General features: G+C 44.0%; 1 protein-coding gene across 3 annotated transcripts in view; it reads right to left on the reverse strand.

The window, feature by feature from the left end:
• TMEM132B (transmembrane protein 132B) overlaps window positions 1–21,991 on the reverse strand; it is a 374,357-nt gene that overhangs the window by 22,719 nt on the left and 329,647 nt on the right. The gene's annotated exons all lie outside the window — the stretch shown is intronic.

Below are 21,991 nucleotides of genomic sequence, written 5' to 3' on the forward strand. Positions count from 1 at the left end.
CAGATGGCTACTTTTCCCAGAGTTCTCAGCCTGAACTGAACAAATCATTGGCCCCACCCCAAACTCACCAAATACCCACTACCCACTATGAGTTTGGATACTGAGGTCAGAGAAGAAATTCATTGCCTGACTGCTGGGAGCTTATGGCTTAAAATGAGCTAATAGGATCAATGCTTCCTGAGTGAGCACTAGATGTAAGTTGCCGATAGAATGCCTTAGTGTAATGCTCTGGCACCCTGCCCAGTACCTGTTGTGTAACAGGAAGAAAATAGAGACCTTGTCAGGGAGGCTCTTCAATCCAGTGACCAACACAGGAAATGGGAAAAAAATCATAGACTGAAGTGAAAGTTAATAGTTTGCAAACTGGTGGCAACACAGAGCAAAGCCTTTTTCAGAAGCAAACAGGAGTGGTCAGGGCAAGTTTCCCAGGTCCAAATGTGGAGATTAGTGAGGACTTCTCTTACATACATATGACCTCTCTTGCCCGCCACCTGCATGATGGGTAGACAGGAGGAAGGAAGACAGGAAGAGCAGGGGAACTTCTTCAAGATAAAACCCAACAATATTGTATTTTACAATTTATAAAACTCTATGGCATCTGAGATTCTCAATTGCCACATGTGGCAGATTTCAAGACTACCCAGTACTGCATCCTTATCCTTTGCCATTTGACTTTGCTGCCTCTCCCACTGGACACAAAATATACTTTCTTACTTCCATAATATTGGGTTGGTGCAAATGACTTGTTTGTGCAGCAGAATTTTTAGCAAAATGTCATAAGAAAACTTAAAACATAGTTAAAAAGACTGGGTTTGCCCTCTTGTTGTTCGCCCTCTTGATGAGCTGAACCCCAGTAGATCTAAAGACCCACGAGCAATGCCAAGTGCTTGTGGTAGCCTATGATTGAGATATGGGGGCTGTTTGTTATGTAGGAACAACTAACTGATGCACTTAGTGATGATGCGTTGTGAATCACAACCCAGAGTAGAAATATATCTTACATTATGACCAAAACACAAGCAGTATGAACAGAAAGTATGAAAAGAAGCCAAAGTTTTATAAAAATCTACTTACCTTCACTATGTGTAAGTCACTTTGAATTTTCTATCCTGTTCTGTTCCATTCCATTCTATTTACTCTTCTCAATGCTATTCACCTCTGAGCCATCCCATGACATCACTTTTTTTTACAAAATGCTGGTGGGATCCCATAAAAAGTGGCCTTTAATTTGAAAAATTCTGCACATGAGCATTGTGGGAAAGTTATTCATACCATTTTACAGATGAGGAAACTAAGGCTCAGTTAGGTCACCTCGTTAGTCATGGAGAGGGAGAGTCAGCCTTCTTCCCCCAAGCTGTGTGCCCTGACCCAACACTCTCCTGTTTTATTGGTCAAATAGTGGCTATAGTAACCTCTGATCCTTTCTCTCTGTTCAGTTGGTTCTTTCACTTAAAGTATTTTTAACATAAGGGGCCTAGGTTATTCTCTGCTAGAGATAGAATCACATCAGCCAGTTCCCAGTTTCAATTCAGAGATGTAGAAAGCTGCAAAGAGCATTCCTCCATGGAATTCCTTCCCTATTAAACTGCAGTTAAAACGTCTTAAACCCATCAGAGAACTGAGCTGTGGGGCCCCAGACTACCCTGGAATCTGGAAGAAGATGTACACTTGCAGGGAGAAAGGAAGACTGAACATGTGTTTCCCTGGGGCAGATGCTGCTGGATGCCATATAAGCCAGGAAAAGGAATCCAGGTGAAAATTTTTATTGACTTGCCAAAGACCAAGTATGGGCTGCTGTGAAGGAGTGAAGGGCCCTGGGCCTATGAATGGAGGGGAGTTTGTACCTGTTGGGACCTCTGTGAGTCCCACAAGGCACTTGGAAGCAAAGATAAGAGAATGGCCAGAGACAGCTTCCCTCAGGGGCCTGGCTGGGGAGGTCACAGCACCTGCCACAGACACTGCACAGTGCCCTAAGAACAAGGGTCTTCTGTTCAGGAAGAAGCATGTTAATACTGCCACCTTGGGAAATAGTGGAATCCACTGCATCTAAAGGAAGCAGTTTGAGTTAAATTTAAGCTGCCTCATTAAAAAGTCCTGCATTACTCTGGCAAACAGCCCTGTGCTCAGATTAAAATGTATATAATAAGAATCTCTAGGACCTAACAATGCACCTGTCCCCAAAAGGGTCCTCAGGTGATGCTAGGCTTTTGTAAATCAGATGCATCCACCTCTCTGACATAATCATCTACCTTGTCCCTTCAGTAAGTAAGCATTAACATATGACCTTGGTCATCTTCACTGTCCCTAGAACATCACTGATCTATGCGCCATAATACTGTGTGACAACGAGCAAGGATAACCGGAGTCTTAACTTCCTCATCTGCAATGTCATTTGGCCTCACTTGGCAAAAACATATAGCATTTGCATATAAAAGATATCTTTCTTTTCTCAATGACCCATGCAGATGGCCATTGGGTTCCAAAGTTAATGGAAGGAAAATTGCACCCAACCAATATTATACAAGATCTCTGTTTTAGTTTATAAGGCATAGAATTCACAATTTTTCAATACAAAAGTACGTACGACAACATGTATATATGTGAGTAATACGTATAATTTACATGTAACACACAACTGCAAAAATGGATGGTATCTGCAAGTTATTTCATTATTTCTCTCTGCTTGGGACACTCGAGCGATGCGGAGAACTCTAGCATTATTGGCCTCTCCCTGTTGTTGTTACTGCCTATGACTTCTGTAAAGATATTTTTCAGGCCCTCCAGCATTTCATTGGTCAAAGGGATGCTCTGTGGCCTCAGTACATTCTTCAATGTCTTTCTGAAGGGGAAGAGATCAATGAAGCCATTGCAACCCACTTGCCCAGCCCCAGATCTATGCACTATGCATCTTTGACAATGGTGGCCAAATGCTTACAGCATACACACATTTTCCGCACAGACTGTGCTGAAAGGTACTGACTTACACTCTACCAGGCAGAGTAAAGGAGAGCCAAATTACCAGATGCATCATTCCTACCATATGTATGTATGTAAATGTGAGTGCCTGTTATTTTTGGCCAACAGCATAGAGTTGAATGGCCAAGAGGTAAATAATCATGTGATACAACCCTGAGCCCTTTGGAACCCTCATATGGTCATAAAGACAAATGCAAACATCAGAACCGAAATCAAGTAGCAATGTCTGCATCTACTGCCAGTGGGTACACTTTGCTTAGATATTCTTCAGACTATCATAAAGAATAAATGTACAAATTCAAAACAATTCTCCTAGAGCACTTTAGGAGAAAAAGTCCATGGACTCCAGCTACAGGAACCTTGTATCTACCTTGTTTTAAATCTTCATATGCTAAGACTTACCCTACTCACGCTTACTTCTCCGCCCCTCCTAGACTGTAAGGCAAGTCTTTTTAGAACAAGCATGTTGCCTTATTTGACTTCCTGTAGCCTGGGGCCTGGGGCCCTGCAGACACACAACAACTGTGCAGGGGCTGTGAGAGAGACCAAGTGGGCTGCTCAGGGTTTGCAGCCTGGGGCTGCAGGTCTATGAGCCCCTCCACATCCACCCAGCTAACAAGCCTTCAGCAGCACTGCTGGTCCCACCAGGGTCCCTGCTCTCAGGAGACTCTCCAAGTCCACCTCTCCAGGCCTGACCACAACTGTGCACTCAGCCACATTTCTTTTCATCCATTCTTTCTCATGCAGGCCGGTCTAGCTTCCTGAGCTGGATCATGCCTGGGATGTGCCATTTCCTCATCTCTCCAAAGTGGTCGGTCCAGAGCCAGCCCATACCTGCCTAGTGGTCCAGGCCTCTTGGCAAGTGCACACCTTGGGGCCAGTGTGGGCAGAACTGAGGCCACTGTTCTTCTGTCCTTTCCCATCTAACACATATCTTCATTTCAGAACCCTGAAGTCCTGGTGCTAAAAGAGACCTCAGAGATTATCTGATGACACCCCACATAGGGGTGCATCCCGGGGAGGGTGGGGATAAGTCTGTCTTAAAGGTACAGAGTTTTCACACAAGTGTGGGCCTTAGAACTCAAGGCCAGCTCGGGGCCAGTGATGACATATGGCAGGGTCTGGGCAGAACGGCAAGGGCACAAAATGAATCCAAGGCCCACCTGAGCAGAGGAGACAGTGACTGGCCGAACAATCACCCACAGGCTGGTCAGGCCTCCCTGGCTTCCATCCACTTGAACTGTAAGGAGGGACTGCTGGTCCTGTGCACTTGAAGAGCCCAGTACATTTCCTGCACAACAGGGACCACCAACAATTCCTCTTGTCCAATTTCCTGTCCCACTCAATCAATGGCACTAGTGCAGAGCATAATTTCTGCATTCCGTTTATCAGAACACATCTATGCAGAAATAAAAGAAGTCCGGTTCTTTCGTACCAGGAAAAAGAATCTCTGTCTAAATCATATTCAACAAGGTTTGAACCTACCCTAACAAACAAATGCTTCCAAAATTGTGCCCCTTAAACAAAACTACACCCAGGAAATTAGGCCCAAGATGATGATGTGTTGTAAAGTTTAGCATACGCTTATCTGCGGAATGTTTTCATGTTAGCATCTCATCCCTTGACACCGGGAGATTTTAGAAGCACCACCAACGCTTGTTAGCTTAGGAAAAGATCCAAGCACTTCGTATTCATCAAACGGTGCCCCAGAAGGGATTAAGAGCTGTTTATCTGGTGAAAGCCCAGCATATGGCACTGCCCAGCTTCTCGCACCCGCTCTGACTGCACACAGTGAGCCTGCTAGAGAGAGGCGCAGTTAATTAGGTTCCATTGGCACAGATGCCAGAGTCACAAGCTTAGGTGTTTGGGGTTTGCACATAAATTAGTTGCATAAAAGAAAAGCATTTTGGCAGGATAAGCATATTCTCAGGGGAAAGAGCGGGTTCATGCTTTCCAAACTTACTTTGAAAGCACTTACTTATGAAAATTTCTTTTAAAGAAGAAACTTTTCTATAAAAGAACACTGTGAATTATGAACTCTAGGCATAAATACCAGCAGCTGAGAGATTTTATCTCTGAGACTCTGGGCAAAGGGAAAACATAAATACAGATGATGATTCTAACCACCAGTTGCTGCAAAACCAAAATGAAAAAGAGAGGGATATGAAGGGTCCAAGTGGAGAAGCACTGGCAGAGACTAGATGTGCTTGCAGCTGCCAAGAGAGGGCTAGACGTCCCCACCTGTACTCCCAATGACCAGCTCCAGGGAGCCCGGCCTGGATGTAGGTCACAGCGAAAGGCCCGGTGCGCACGCAATGCCTCACGGCATGGAGTCACCGGATGCTCCCCAATGGCTTCTGCATCTATGCCAGCATGGCCTGGGCTACGTGAAATTCTGGGTGTCAAAACTCTTCTCTGTCCAGCCTGAGAAGTAGCCTCATGGTGACATTATAGTGGTTCTTACGGGAAATGACTCAGCTTTGTGGAAACCCCTACTTACATGGCAGCACATTAACATAATTGCACCCAGTATATTGTTCTGCTACTCACCTACTACAGCTAACCAACCTAATGTATTTATAATAGAATTCAATATAACCACCCAGTTAGACCGTATCTCTTCCACACCACTGGCCTAGAGTGGGGCTTCAGGGTGTTGGCTCAATAACCAAACCCTTCTGACACTAGGAAGGTGACCCAAACAAGGTGGGTCTGCTGTGAATGGCAGGGAAGTTGGGGACTGTGGCAAACTCAAGCGAGACCCCCGAGCCCCACACAGAGGGGACAGCTCCACTCACTGGCCTACCACTGCCTGCGTCCAGAGGTCCAACTTTGCAAGAGAAACAGAAAACTCAGGGTTTTGGTGAAATCGACTAATTTTGAATGTTGGCGCATCTAAATGTATATATTATATAAGGTACTTTCCTGGCCAAACATAGCATGTCTTGAGGGCTATATCTGCCTCAAAGGCTATCATTTTATGGCCTCTGGCCTATTCTTTGAACAATGCAGGTTTGAACTGCAGGGGTCCACTTATAAGTGGATTTTTTCCCCCATAAACACAGTATGTACTGTGAATATATTTTCTCTTCCTTATGATTTTCTTAATAACATCTTCTTTTTTCTGGCTTCCTTTATGGTGAAGATACAGCATAGAAAACAGAACATTCAAAATTGTGTTCATCAACCATCTACATTATCAGTAAGGCGTCCAGTCAACAGTAGGCTATTACTAGTTAAGTTTTGGGGGAGTCAAAAATTATACCTGAGGGGCACTTGGGTGGCTCAGTTGGTTAAGCATCTGCCTTTGGCTCAGGTCATGATCCCGGGTCCTGGGATTGAGTCCCACATCAGGCTCTCTGATCAGCAAGGAGTCTGCTTTTCCCCCTCTCACTGCCCCTTCCCCAGCCCATGCTCTCTCTCTCTCTCTCTCTCTCAAATAAATAAATAAAATCTTTTTAAAAAGTTATACATGATTTTTGACTGTGCAAGGTATTGGGGTTGGGGGTGCCGGTGCCCCTAACCCCTGTGTTGTTCAAGGGTCAACAGACTATGATAGGACATCAGTGCTACAGCACAGAAGAGTTTGGTTTGGTTTGGTTTTCTCAGCAACACATCAAAGTTTGAGGTCCACACACAGTCTCAATAGTACCACACTCTTTTATGCTTACTGAAACCTTTCTTAGCTCCTCAGACTCTACCAGAAATAGGAAACAGGTTCATCTACTTGCCAGTGCAGATCCACTCACAGTGGCTACTCCAGGGAGCTTCATCTTGAGAAGGAATCTGGGCTCTACCTGGAAGGAGTGCTGGGATTGATTAATGATATCTGCATGGGCACAGGCTAGGAAGTGTATCCCAGTAGATGTTTAACTTACTCTATGTTATTTACATCACATTTATGAAACCAAAATTCGTTTACCCAATGCATTTGACTAAAGTCCATTCTTCCCTCACCAGGGCCAAGTGCCAGCACTGTAATCAGAGTTGGGAAATCCTGCAAGATTCCCAGTATCATCTTGTCACTCAAGAGGGCTATCAATGAAGGCACAGGAGAAACCAGCGCCCCCAGGAGTGACCTTCAGACACATAGGCAGTCTTAGCACATGGCTGGCTACTGCTCTTTGCATAACTGTGCTCGAAGGAAAAGAAGTCAGAGTGCAACCCAAATATTTATTAAATGTTAGACACAAAGGATGTCAGGTAGTCGTTGATATATTCCTCTCTCTCTTCTTGGAAACATACATCCAGGGGAGTGATACACATGGAACCCTTGATGATGGAAAGTGCCCGGCTATCCAGAACATTAAGGGATGACTTTATTAGGGCAATCGCTTGGGGCTAGGGTCTTTAATTTTTAAAAAGAGCCTGTTACATTGAGCTTTAGAAGTGGTCAAAAAGGGATCCCTGGGTGGCGCAGCGGTTTGGCGCCTGCCTTTGGCCCAGGGCGCGATTCTGGAGACCCAGGATCGAATCCCACATCGGGCTCCCAGTGCATGGAGCCTGCTTCTCCCTCTGCCTGTGCCTCTGCCTCTCTCTCTCTCTCTCTGTGACTATCATAAATAAATTAAAAAAAATTAAAAAAAAAAAAAAGAAGTGGTCAAAAATATATGGCACATTTGGGGTGGGGGTTCTTTAGAAGGCTAACCCAATGCTGCAGGGCAAACGGAAGTCAAAAGAACTCCTTTGAAATCTGAGCTTTTCTTTTAGCATTTCAAGTTCAAGCTTAAATGTCTCCATGGCAAATTAATCCAACAGCAGTTTAGAAGATGTAATCAGTAAAAAATGAATAAATTGATTGTATGAATATAAATGATCTTTTACTGCTGGAAACCCATCCTTCTTAAAAATGGAAGAGATTAGAGTCCATTTGTGTAATAGGCGGCTGCATGAGCCACTCTGTCCCCTCTGAGAAATCTTGTTCCCTTGTTTTCAGCTGAGACAGAATTTATACTTCCAACAGCTGCAAAAGGCAGCATTACTCTCTGAAAGTCCATATTGACCTGGCAATACACATCAATAGAACGCTAATAAATTGCTCATGCTGAATTCCCTGCATATTTGGGGGAAAATCTGTGAGCTCCTCAGGTGACTCCTTTCATCTATGCCTGTCATGTCTCATGAGGATGTGTAACTAACTCTTGGCTGGGAAAAGGCTCCACAGCTCTACTTTGTGGTATTTCTTTTTATATTCACTAGCTCCTAACATGAGTGAATTTCTCTATAAACATTTAAAATGTTTAAGAGAAAAACAAGACACATTTTTATCATTAGGAAACAATAACCTTAATCTCAGGATATGCACAAAATAAGTCAATTTACAGATAATCCGGGGAGGGGGAGAGCCTACATGAATTGATACACATGAAGAGCTCAGACGTCAATGCATAAGAAGGGCTCAATAAATGCTAGTTATTACCATACACAAAATCGGTCTTTGAGGCTTGTTTTGAAGGACAGATTCCACAAGATTTCCCAGAGTGACAGCTAGGGCAGAATTTGAATCCATGCCCGCCAGACTCCAAGCCTGTCCCTCTCATCCATGAATGGCAGCATCATCTCTGGCACATAAGCCCCTTGCCCCATGAGATTGCATTCACCATCCACTCATACAGCACCCTGCTCTACAGGGCCATGCACAGTGCTGGGTGATGGGGATGCACCGCAAGCAACATTGGTCAGGTCCCACCCCATCATGGAGCTGCCAGCTTGAAGAGTGAAGACAGATGAACAAATCAAGAAACTGACATGTTATAACACTCCCCACCCATGACACTGAAAGCAGCGCTCTGCCATGGCATGTGCTCAGGAAGTGCACATGGAAGAGAAGTGAGTGGGAAGAGGTGGATCTAAGGAAAGATTGGCCCAAACTGAGGTCCTGCTGCTCCTTCCTTTTGGCCACAAGGGAAGGTGTCACCCACTCTGCTCCTGCTGATGACTGACGATTTCTGAGAATGAACTCCCCAAATCTCGGGAGGGGGGAGAGCTGGGACCTAAGGACTAGGGAGCTCATCTGTCTCTCCCAAATAACCATCACAAATGCATCTTTCTATACTGTCACCAGTAATTAACTAAAGAAGGTCCAGAACCAGCCACAATGGAAGCATGCACACTGGCAACCTCACACTAGTGCCCAGACCCACAATTCCCCAAAAGGATCCTAAGAACAGGAGCCACCTTTGCAGCCTTCTCCGAAGCAAATCGACTCTCAGATTAACAGTGAAAAGCTTGAGGAGGCAGCCTAATCCCTGGACGAGCTGTGCTCACCCCACCACCCCACCGTGGCCGCGCTGGGCCAGACACAGCACTGAGATTCAAGAGATTTCTTCTCTTTTCTCAAACCAAATGGGAGGCTACAGAAAGTGACCATAGAGTGATCTTTGTTACTTTGGGATACTATTTTTAGAGGTTTTTGAAGTTCATACATTCAACAAGTATTTGCTGAGGGCCCACTGTGTGCCAGGTGCTGTTCTAGCATGGAGGGAATTGAGCAAAAAAAGACAAAATCTCCTGACCTGGAGTGGCCAACCCAGAAGGTTGAAAGATGAGTGTGTCTGTTTTTTACCTACAGGTCGTGTGGGCACTATCCCCCATTTGGCACTCGATCCCTGATTTTCCTTCCTCAGATGTGCTTACCAGCCGTGTTACATCAGGACAGAGGAGGGGTGGCTGACACATCCATTCCTATGACCAGATAAAGGCCCCCATAGATTTAACAAAAAGTACAGAAACTTAGCAAAGTAAGAAGCTACCAGAGATGATGTAATAAGCAATTGGGCCCAGCTCCCTTGTCTGTGATGTCCCTCACGAGCCATGTGCAAATGCCAGGGACCTGCTCATGGAAAGGAGGGATACGCTACAACTAATAAACCCGATTCCCTGCTGTGCTAGGAAAAACACTTTTATATTTGAGGTTCACTTCACTACATAGGACATACATAAAACCAACCTATGTGCCCCCACAAATGGGGCACCCCCTAAACAAATGTCTAAAATCAAGCTCAGTGTCAAGGGGACTGGACATTCCTCAGGAGGAGCCAAATAAAATCAGGTTTCCTGCTCTGATAAGTATTTCCATCCCAGATACTTGGCATTCCAGAAAATCCATCTCTAAACCTGGCTCATGTGCATACGACAAAGGCTTCAAACAAGAAGTCTCCCTCTACGCACTTTGCTTCAAACTCTGAATTTGTAAGGCAGGATGGCAACTAGCTAATTCTTGAGTCTAAGACAAAGACTCAAGAATAAAATTGCAGCTGCAATTTTCCCCCATTTGTTTTGGAGTTGAGAAACAATTGAACAGTGTGACGTTACAAACCTAGATTTTTTTTTTTTTTTAAGAGTACTGGTAAGATTTCCAGGCTTTTTTTTTTTTTTTAAAGATTTTTCTTTAATTATTTGAGAGAGACAGAGACAGAGACAGAGCATGAGTGGAGTGGGAGGGGCAGAGGGAGAGGGAGAAGCAGACTCCTCGCTGAGCAGATCAACCCAAAGCTGATCCTAGGATCATGACCTGAGCCAAAGGCAGCCACTTAACAAACTGAGACACCCAGGCACCCCACAAACCTAGATTTAAACACAAAAACCCAATAGATGTGGCCCAGAATTCTATTATTTCCCAACCTATGAAGCATTGGGAGTTTCAAGATATTCCAAAACTTTTTTCTTCTCCAGAAATAGCTTTATAATACTGTATCACTATAAGGGCAAAATCGTATGATCAGCTCAATAGACGTAAAAAAAGCATTTGATAAAACCCACCATCCTTTCACACTAAAACACTCAATAAACTAGGAATAGAAGGGAATTCCTTGTCATGGTAAAAGGCATGTCCAAAAAAAAAAAAAAAAAAAAAAAAAGGAAGAAAACAATGAAAGGAATCCACAGCTAACTTTATATGGAGACAAAGTGCTTTCTCCCTAAGATCAGAGAAATGACAAAAACGTTCATTCTCACGACTTTGATTAAACATTTTTTTAAAGATTTATTTATTTATTTGAGAGAGGAAGGAGATAATGCACAAGCAGGGGAAGGAGCAGAGGGAGAAGGAGAGAGGGAATCTCCAGGAGACTCCCCACTAAGCATGGAGCCCGACAGGGGCCAGACCACAGGATCCTGAGATCATGACTTGAGCCAAAATCAAGAGTCAGACGCTTAACCAAATGAACCACCCAGGTACCCCTCTATTCAACACTTTACTGAAATTCCAGCTGGGGCAATTAGTCAAGAAAATGAAATAAGAGACTTCCAGATTGGAAAGGAAGAAATAAACTATGGTTCTTTACCAGTGACAGGATATTGTATACAGCAAATCTCAAGGAATTCACTTAAAAACCTGTTAACACTAATAAACAAACCCAGCAAAATTACAGGGTAAGGGTCAATATGTAAAAATCAAGTGTCTCCACACTAGCAGGAAACCACTTGAATATAAAAATCATGGGGCGTCTGGATGGCTCAGTCGGTGAAGCATCTGCCTTCACCTCAGGTCATGATCCCAGAGTCCTGGGATGGAGTCCCATGTCTAGCTCCGGGCTCAGTGGGGAACCTGTTTCTCCCTCTCCCTCCTGGCTCATCCTGTCAAATAAATAAATACAATCTTTAAAAAAATAAAAAGAAAAGAAAAATCACTAAAGAATTCTATTTACAGGACGCCTGGGTGGCTCAGTGGTTGAGCATCTGCCTTCCGCTCAGGTCATGATCCCGGGATCCAGATGGGATCCAGTTCTGCATTGGGCTCCCTGCAGGGAGCCTGCTTCTCCCTCTGCCCACATTTCTGGCTCTCTCTCTGTGTCTCTCATGAATAAATAAGTAAAATCTTTAAAAAAAAGAATTTAAAGAATTCCATTTACAATAGCAGCAAAAAGAATACAATGCTTAGGGCCAAACACACAAAAAAAGAAGTGCAAAACTTACACTCTGAAAATTTAAAATATTATTGTGAGAAATTAAAGACCATACAAACATGAAGACGTCTCATGTCCATGATCAGAAGGCTTAATGTTAAGATGGTAATACTATCCAAATCAATCTATGGTTTTAATGTGAAACCTATCAAAATTCCCAAATTCCAGCTGCCTTTTCAGCGGAAATTGACAACTGATCCAGAGGTTCATATGGAAAGTTAAGGGACCCAACATAATCAAAACAATTGTGAAAAAGAACAAATCTTGAGGGTTCACTAATACTGATTACAAAACTTACTATAAAGCAATGGTAATCAAGAGAATGTGGTACTATCATAAGGAGAGACTTATTCATTAGAATGGAGTTGAGAATGCCTAAATAAAATCTTAAATATATGATAAATTTATTTTCAAAAAGGGATGCCAATACAATTCAGTGGGGAAAGAACAGTCTTTTCAACAAATGGTGCCAGAACAACTGGATGGCCATAAGCAAAACAGATGCATTTATGTACTTAGGTCCCATGATACACAAAAATGAACTCAAATGGATTATAAACTTAAATGTAAGAATTAAAATGATAAAACTTTGAGAAGAAAACATATGAGAATATTTTTGTGAACTTAGGTTAGGCAATTATTCCTTAGACACAATAGCAAAAGTATAATCTGTAAAAGGAAAAAAATGAATAGAATTGGGTCTCATCAAAATCATCAAAATAAAAAACTTATGTTCTTCAAAGGATCCTATGGTAAAAAAAAAAAAAAAAAAAAAGACCCTATTGGTCATGAAAAAATAAATCACAGACTACAAGAAAATATTTTCAATTCCAAAAGGAGAATTCTTAACACTAAATACTATATAGCAAACAAGACAATTTTATTTTATTTTATTATTTTTTTAAGATTTTATTTATTTTTTCATAGAGAGAGAGAGAGAGGCAGAGACACAGGCACAGGGAGAAGCAGGCTCCGTGCAGAGAGCCTGACGTGGGATTCGATCCAGGGTCTCCAGGATCATGCCCCGAGCGCAGGTGGCGCCAAACCGCTGCGCCACCAGGGCTGCCCAACAAGCCAATTTTTTAAAAAAATGGGCAAAAGATCTGAACAGCCATTTCACCAAAGATCGGTGAATGACAAATCTCACATGAAGAGATATCTGACACCATTAATCTATAGTGAAGTGCAAGTTAAAACTAAAATGGCAATGATGTGGATACCCAGTAGACTGGCTAAAACTAAAAAGACTGACAATACCAAGTGTTGACAAGGGTATGGAAGTACTAGCACTCTCAAACTCTGATGGTGGGAATGTAAAATGGTGTAATCACTTTAGAAACAGTCTGGCAGTGTCTTAAAAAGTTAAATGTACACTTACCATACAATTCAAGTTTTCTGATCCAAAAGCTTATTCATACAGAAACCTGTATGAACGTTCATAGCAGCAATAGTTATGACAGCTGAAAACTAGTAACAACCCAAATGTCCACCAGTGGATGGATCTATGGCATACGCATACAGCGGAATGCTACCTCACAGTAAGAGGAAGTGGCTACTGATACACACTACCACGTGCATGAATCTCAAATTAACTGCGTGGGTGAAATAAGCCAAGCGTAGGAAGAGAACACACTTTCTATGATCCCATTTGTACAGCACTCCAGAAAATGACAATCCTTCTTCAGGCACAGAGAGAAGATGAATATTTGCCTGGGGATACTGGAAAGGGATGGGGATGGGGGAGTAGGATATTACAAAGGGGTATGAAGAAAGTTTGGGGGCTGAGGATAGGTTCACTATCTTGAATTTGGGGATGTGTGATTTGGAACATCAAATCTGTATACCTTTGAATAGGTGCAGTTTGCTATCTAACCATTATACTTCTAAACACTGTTAGAAAAATGGTAGTGGATTTAGGTACACATTGCCTTTGTACCTAAGTCCACTCACAACCTATGCCTACTGCTTGCAGGTAAATGACCCAGTTAACTACTAAAGTTTGTGCAAATTATTTGAATTCTTCGAGAAAACCAGTGAATTTGAATACAGAGCTCATACAGTCTGCTCACCACCAAAGCCGCAAGGCAGGGGTTTAAAATGTGAACCGAGCGCTGCAACATCAGTGAGGGGCCCTTTCCCTCCTACTGAACACAAAATAAGTATGTCTCCAGGAGCCCTGGGCCCTGTCTGATATTCGAGACACATTCACAGACCCGACTCTAGCACAGCCTCGACCTTGGACCTGAGGAGGATGGGAGGCACCTGGAGAGGAGGGCAGGGAGCATTCCATGTGGACTGAGGGAGCGAGGCTGGGAGGCTCACAGGCCTCCTCTGGCTCATTCCAAGATTTCCCTGCATGACGCAGAGACAATTCCAGAATGTCAGCTCTTAATTGGAGATGCCAAAGACAGACATGAACAAAAGAGCTAATTAATATTGAAATCACAGTGGTGCTGATGGGAAGAAAGCCTCGGGAAGGCAGCAGTACCCATCCTCAGGCCAACAGGAAATACATGCCCGTACCCAATTAGGAAGGTACAATAAAAGTCCAAATCGCCCGCACAAAGCAAGACAAAATCAGGCAATAACAGCCAAGCTGCCTGACAACTTATTCTTAGCCGCCTGGCTCCTGGTGATGGGCAAAGGGAAGGAAATTCATGCCCAGAAATAGAATAACAGTGTTCTCTGTAGGAATTTTTGCCAAGCACTGCTAAGAGAGAAAGAATCGCCTTAAGCCTCCTTTGGATTTCTCTCTGTCTCCCTCTAAATAAAATTAGGATCAGTCTGAGAGCTCCTTGGAAGCTTGTCATAGCCCAGCACCGACATGGACCCTTTTGAGAGAAGTCGGTGAGGAGACCATTGTGAGCCCCCTGCCTCCTCTTCATCGATGCCTGTGGGGTTCTGACAACGTCCCCTTTCCCACCCCCGCTCTGCCTGTGACAGGGGGTCATCTTCTATCTCATGTCCTGCTGTCCCAGGGCGGGAAGGTCAGACCGGCACCCCAGGCCACATGTGCTCGCAGAGCTCTTTCAACCCGATGACTTGCCAACATTGAAAAGTCAAAACTCTTACACAAAAATCTGGGTTTCCGGAAATATCTGTCTTTATAAAGTCTGTCTATAAATGGGCAAAGAAATAGGAAGAACTGTTTGTCTACTTTTTGGCACGATGAATTTGGATATACAGTGGATTACCGTTTACCCAAAACCCACTGAGAACAGTTACTCTGTTTCCTGAGCCATAAAACTCAGTGATGCTCACACTCACCTTGTGGGGTCGCATGGATGGAACACTGGGCCAAATCTGACACAAGCAGAAGGAGTCTGGCGTGATGTTGCTGTGTGTGTTAGTTGTGTCCTGCTGTAACCATTCACTCCGATAGACCCAGAGGACAGGACCCTCAGTGGGACATGGACTATGCCCTCATGGGGCAGACATGCCATGTGCCAAGTCCCTCAGACATGTATCCACCTGGGGAACAAACCGAGGTGAGGACCTGTGGGGGGCGCACAATGGTAAGACTGAGGTGACTGCATGGGTGGGGGGCTAGAGCAAAGACCAGAGGACATTGAGATGTCCACAGGTGCAGAGGATGGGAGAGGGGTGCTAGGCACAAGAAATAGCAGGAACATGGGCAGGAAATGTGCAGAACCCCAGAGAGGAAGGCAGAATTTGAGGAAAGAGACCAAGCTCATCTAGGATGAGCTCCTGGATCCAACTTTGCCTGAAGCCATCCTGGTTCTTTTAGTTGTACAACTTAATATACTACCCCTTTGTTGGCTTAAGACAGTAGGGTTTGGGTTTCTACTACTTGTGACCAAATGAGAACAAAACAAAACAAAACTTACCAATGCAGGATTTCATCACTACCTGCCCACTAGCCACTACCTACCACACCAGTCCAAGCGCCTCCACCTTGCTCAGTGACACCAGCTCAAATGTGCTTCTTCAACATCAGGTTCAGGGCACACCTACCTTCCACGGAATCCTCTTTACAAATTAAACACTCAAGGAAAATGGGCTCACATGGCCTTTCATAGGTGCTGCCAAATCCAGAAAAGCAACTACTCTATCAAAGCTGATGTCCTCCAGAGGAGACATCCGGTTTTCTTTAGTGACCAGCTCCCCATACATTGTTCAGCAAGCAGCAGAAAACTTTATATTTTTTACAGCACTTCCACCACTTTCCTTTACTCCTCACAGACCAACTTTGGAAACAAGATCCTTCCCTGGGGCAGAGAAGACTTTAAAATGTTAATGCCCTTTTATGAGGCCTTTAGCATCTCATTATCGCAAGTCCAGCTGACACTAGAAGGCTGGGAACTTAATTATGGCAGCCAAAAAGATGGAGGGCTCCATCTTCAAGACCAGCAGGAGCTTACATTTACTTCTCTCCAAGCATGAATGAGTTGCTCCCCTGCTGACCATGTGTGGCTGGCTGCAGTGGCTCTGGAGACCACAGATCACTGACAAACAGTACAATTACCAACACACGAGGACATGAGGCCATCACTGTGTCAGGAGGATATACATACAGTCAAAGATTAAATCATAATTACAACATGGAAATTGCATTTTTCTTCCTTCTTCTGAGGACCTTTAAAGAAACTTAGCAAAGACAAGAAAATACATTGTGGTGGGCAACATAAAGATCCTCCCCCAAGACGTCCACGCCCTAATCCCCAGCACTTGGGGATGTGTTACCTTATGTGGTGGTGTCAGGGGCTCACTTATGGCCCCAAAGTGCTGTGACCAAGTTCTAGCCCCTGCTACCTGGGAACGTGATCTTACCTGGAAATGGAATTTTAAGATGTAATTAAGGATCCTGAGGTAAGATCATTCTGAGTGAGGGCAGCTCCTACATCCACTGACAAAGTGCCCTTAGAAGAAGGCCATATGGAGACACAGGGGCAAGACTCAGTGAAGACAGAGGCAGAGACTGGAGGGACATAGCCATAGGCCAAGGAGACCTGGAGCCACCAGAAGCTGGAAGAGGCAGGAAGGATCCTCCCCTAGAGCTTCTGGAGGGAGTGGAGTCCTGCCAATAGCTCAATTTCAGACTTCTGGCCTCCAGATCTGGGAGAAAAGAAATGTATGCTGTTTTAAGCTACTGAGTTTGTGGGAACTTATTATGGTAGCCCTAGTACACACAGGAAAGTTCATTGAAATAAGGATTTTAGATAAAAGGACTATCCTGGGTTATCCAGGTGGGCCTAATATAATCACCAAGGTCCTTAAGAGGGTGGAGTCAGAAACACTGTGACAGAACTAGAGGTGAGAAAGAAGAGAGAGGGAGAGAGAGGTTGAAAGATGCTCTAATGCCGACCTGAAGATGGCAGAGGGGCCACAGCCAGAAATGCAGGTGCCTCTTGAAGCTAAAAAACGCAAGGAGACAGGAACACAGCCCCACAGATCCACTGTAGATTCCTGACCTCCAGTAAGATAACTAATGTGCTTTGTTTAAAGCTACTAGATTGACAGTAATTTGTTACAGCAGCAAGAGAACCACCTTTCAATGATGAGGTGGAAAACAAAAGTCTTTGACAAACTTAGAAAAAGTCCATTATCACAGACTTCCAGATAAGAAAGCCACAGAATGATGCTTTGCTCCTGGTTCATGGGAGGGCTCCCCTGCCCTGCACGACGTCAGATGACAATTCCAGATGACCAGGGGCTGCTGTGTGGGAACTCTGTCCCCACATCCACTGTCCACATGTCAGTTCCTCATGTACAAACTTGGTGGTAGGAATATCACCTGCCTTGAAGACTTGTTGTGAAGACAAGATGGATCAGTATTTCTAATGTCCTCATTATAATAGTACCTGTCACCTACTATGTTCTCAACAAATCTTAACTACTAATGCCCATTTCCTCAGCTGTCAGTTCCCAATGACAAAACTCATAGAGTTCCACCTCTGTAGCTCCCAAGGCTCCTTATACATTGCCCTGCCCGCCAGTGTCCATGGGCAGGTGGGACAAGAGCCTCCCCATGAGAACAGAAGAAGCCTTGGATTATAGTGCCAGGGCCAGGTTTTACCCAATGCCACGTCCTTCTCCCCCATGCTCTTTGAAGATTTCCAGTAACAGGAAATCCACTGGAGATGCTCCAATAAACACCAGGCAACCACTCTTGCCCACTGTCCTGTTCCATCTCTGAGAAACTCTAGCATTCATTCATTATTCATTTGTTAATAGATTCTACAAATATTTACTGAGCCCCACTATGTTCCAGATCTGCTTAGGGCTGGGTGGGGGACATTGTTAATAAAACAAAGTTGTAGACTCTGTAGACCTTGCGATCAAGCTGGGGTTAAAATACACAGATATGAATATGGATGTTGGTATGTAGATAAAATGTTTATTGATCTATTATAGATCCAGCACTATGTGGCTTCCTTTAGGTAAAAACGTATTTAATCATCCCCAAAACTCCATCTTGGGATTCTATAATGTAAAGATTTGACAAGCAAAAATTTAATTATATGTGCTTACAATGACTGGGGGATGCCATCTGATGATACTTCTCTCAGAAATTGTAAGAAAGAAGGATAAGAGAGGGGCACGTATCTCACCACGAACCTTGCTCCAATCTAATTTATGTAGATATCCCCAATGTTCCCTTTCAAACTAGCCTTGACTGACAATGCCCCAGGAGATTTGGCTGCAGCTCAAAAGCAAGACTTTTTTTTTTTTTTTTAAATATCAACTATCTTTTGAACTTTTTGAACTCAGGTGTTCTCCCAGGGATTTCATTCAGGATTACTTTTATTACTGTTCTGCTGTATACACTGACTTTCCCTATGGAAGGTTCCACACTGTGACATTATCATCCTTGTTTTACAGATAAGGGATGGTCAAATAGAGAGGGAGGCGGAGTCAGGATATGAGATATGAGCCGAGGTCCTCTGTCTGAAATCTTAATGGAAGGGTTCACTACCTCTGCATTCTCTTTCTCTATAGTGAGCTAGAGAGGCTTCCTTTCTCTGCCCCTGGAAGCCTTAGAGAGCTGTCCTGTATCCCTCTTCACCTCGCCCCTGGGCCTTTTCTACTCATCACCAGGCTACACACTCAGGCATCCTCCAAGCATCTCTCTGTGACAGACGTTGAGGGCCCTCCACGCCCCTGACGCCCATGAGAAGAAGATACTTCAATTTCCAGGGTTGTTCTCATGCCTAGAAAGACACAAAATTCTCCATCAGGGTGACTAAGAGCTAGCATTTGTTGTGGATTTTTATCAGAAACCAGGGTACAAGACATGCCTCGCTTTCCTCTGAAACCTATCAGATAACTATCAGCAGGAGTGCAGCAAGAAGTGGAAAATCCCCACAAGCCTCCAAGGGGAGTGAGAGGGAGTGGTGGGGAGTGTGGTGATTTGGAGGGCCCAGGCATTATGCACAGGGGTACCCTCCAGTCAGCTCCACATGAGGGTCCCAGGAAGCAACCTGACCTTGTGATTTTCATAAGAAGCTAGAAACCCAGATTTCTACGTGAATTTGACAATTTTTAGAGGGTGGCAAAAAATTAAATAATAGATACACACATATATACATACACTACTATTAAGATGCACCCCCTTCTGTGTGTATGGTTTTTACATAGAAGTTAAAATTTATCCCTCCCAATCTTGCCAGATTTGGCCAAGCTTCCAAATTTCAAAGTCACTTATGTCCTCAGATTCTGTATTCCCCCAAAGTCATTCAATCCCAAGTCAAAGAAGCCAATCTGTTTAAAATTCACATCTTCCTAAATTCACACTTTTCCCCTTACCTAAATCATAGTCCCAATGCACAGAACTTCCAAGGCACCAAATATCTTCTTTGCACCCCGCAAGATCCTCCCTGGGGAGTATACAGTGTTTTCTGCAACCATGAAGGAGTAACTGAATGACACCTGTGCAGGCTAAGGGGGGCGGGGGGGGGGTGGTCCTCCCCGTGAGGTACTAAGAAATGTCCCCCGTGGTTGGGAATGCCCCTGAGAGGACACTGAGGCCAGGGTGCAGCTCTGTGGGTGATGCTGTTTGTCTTGGAGTGGAGGTGACATTTGCTACAAATATTGACACTAAAGCCATGATAAATATACCACAGCCAATTAATTAACACCATTCGCTTGACTAAGGCCCCAGGATTTGCAACAGAACCTGGCTCTGTTGGCTTTCCCCTTGAAAAGTCTCAAAAGCAGCCCTGAGCTTGATGGTCTTCTCACTCTGCTTTGTTCTTCTGAAGATCATAATTTGCTTGAAGAAATCTCCATCTTTGTGAGGCCACAAAAGTGAAAGTTAAGCAAAACAAAACAAAACAAAACAAAAACACAAAAACAAAAAAAAAATTCCCCAAACGGTTGTCTTCCAAGGTAATGTATCTATCAGACTGGGCAGAGGATACGATATTTCTAGTTCACTTCTGTGTCTGGATAACAAGTGAGTATAAGGCAGTACTGGAGGACAGAGCTCTTCAGGTTGGAGGTGGAGGGGGGAGGTGGCCCACCCTGAGGGACCCTAGGCTCTTGGGAGGGAGTACAGGTGTAGGAGGCTGCAGATGTGGGCCATTTGTTTGGGCTGCCATCACCCAGAGCCACCTCCATATGCCAACCACACCATCGTTTCCCCCTCTGGAGTGACATGGGGACGGTAAATAACATGCATGGTCAAAGGCAATCAAGGACAATGCACCATCAGTATTTCTCCTTCTGTGTGGTGGAGCTAGTTTGACTTGGCTCAGATCTTCCCAAACTCTGAATACAGCAGGCTTTAGATTTGTTTAATCAAACCTGCCCACAGAGTACAAGGCCCGCCAGGAGCCCCAGGGCAAGGCTGCCTGTGCTTTGAAGCCAATCCCCCTTCTGTCTCCAGGGAGAATTAGCATTCCAAGCCCAGGAAGCAGGCTGTGCCAAATTTGGGTTTCCTAAGGATTAACTTTTTTTTTTTTTTAATTAGGCCTCACAGACACATCAATTCTTCTTTATCAAAAAACCATCTCTGGCTTAAGGCACAGCCTCCTGTAGGCCACCATGAGAAGCAATCAGCCCCTCCCAGATCTTTTCTACCATGAGGAGAACCCTAGAGGCTTTTCTATCTACTCTGGAGTTCTTCAGCCTGGAACCAAGTTTCATTTACCCTCTAAATAGGAACGTGCAGAATGTGAAGGAAGACAGAACCTAATACAGTTTTTTCTAGAATGAATGGATGGGACCTGGGGGCTCCCTTGGCAACTTGAGAGAGAAGCTCCAAGTCCCTCCTCCAGGAGGTGTCCGCTGCAAAAGGAAATGGCCAAGCAGAATGCCAAGAAAACACCAGCAGAAACTCTAAATGAGGTGGTTCACACAGACCCCTGCAAAGAACATGAAATAAACCACGGGCTGATTCCTGGCTGAATTTGGAGTCATAAATACAGCTAATTAAAACGAAGAACCCAGAGGAAATGCCTCATGGCCAGATTACCCAAACTGTGAGCTGAATCTCACTGGTACTCAAATTAAGTTAGGAGGCACTTGGAAGGACTTCTATTTTAGGAGTCATCTATTTTAATGTATATTAACAAAAAATTAGCATATTAAGACCAGGGGCTATAATATCTTTATAACGAAGTGTAGGGGCCTATTGGTTATTTTATATAAAAGACTTAGACATAACCTGTGCAAGGACACTCAGCCCTTCCCGTCAGCACCCCAAAATTTCCCATGTGAAAGGTGCCCTCCTTGTACCTGGAAGTAAAGAGACATCCTCATCACCAAGCTTGGAAATTTAGAGAAAGTTGTAAGAAAAACAAGAAAGCTGTATAAACATCCCTTGTTACTTTTTATTGATTTACTACCCCAGTCCACATTCTTTCTAGAATGTCTTCCTAGGTGTGTGCCTTAGCTGAATTGGTCAGAGTGCCTGTCTGATAGAATGCCTTACTAACTAAAGCCTCCAAAGTGAAGTTTTGTCTTCTCAAGTCCTCCCAGATTCACTGTCTCTTCGTGGAAAAAGCACAAAAACTGCCTACCTTGCTGGTTTTTTTAGGTATCCCACTTAATGACTGGACCTCTGTGCACACTTCATAAACCTTTGGTTTTTTCCTCCTGCTAATCTATCTCATGTCAATTTAATTCTTAGTCCAGTTAGAAGAACA

Source organism: Canis aureus, chromosome 27 (assembly GCF_053574225.1).
Source record: "Canis aureus isolate CA01 chromosome 27, VMU_Caureus_v.1.0, whole genome shotgun sequence".
Lineage (NCBI taxonomy): Eukaryota > Metazoa > Chordata > Mammalia > Carnivora > Canidae > Canis > Canis aureus.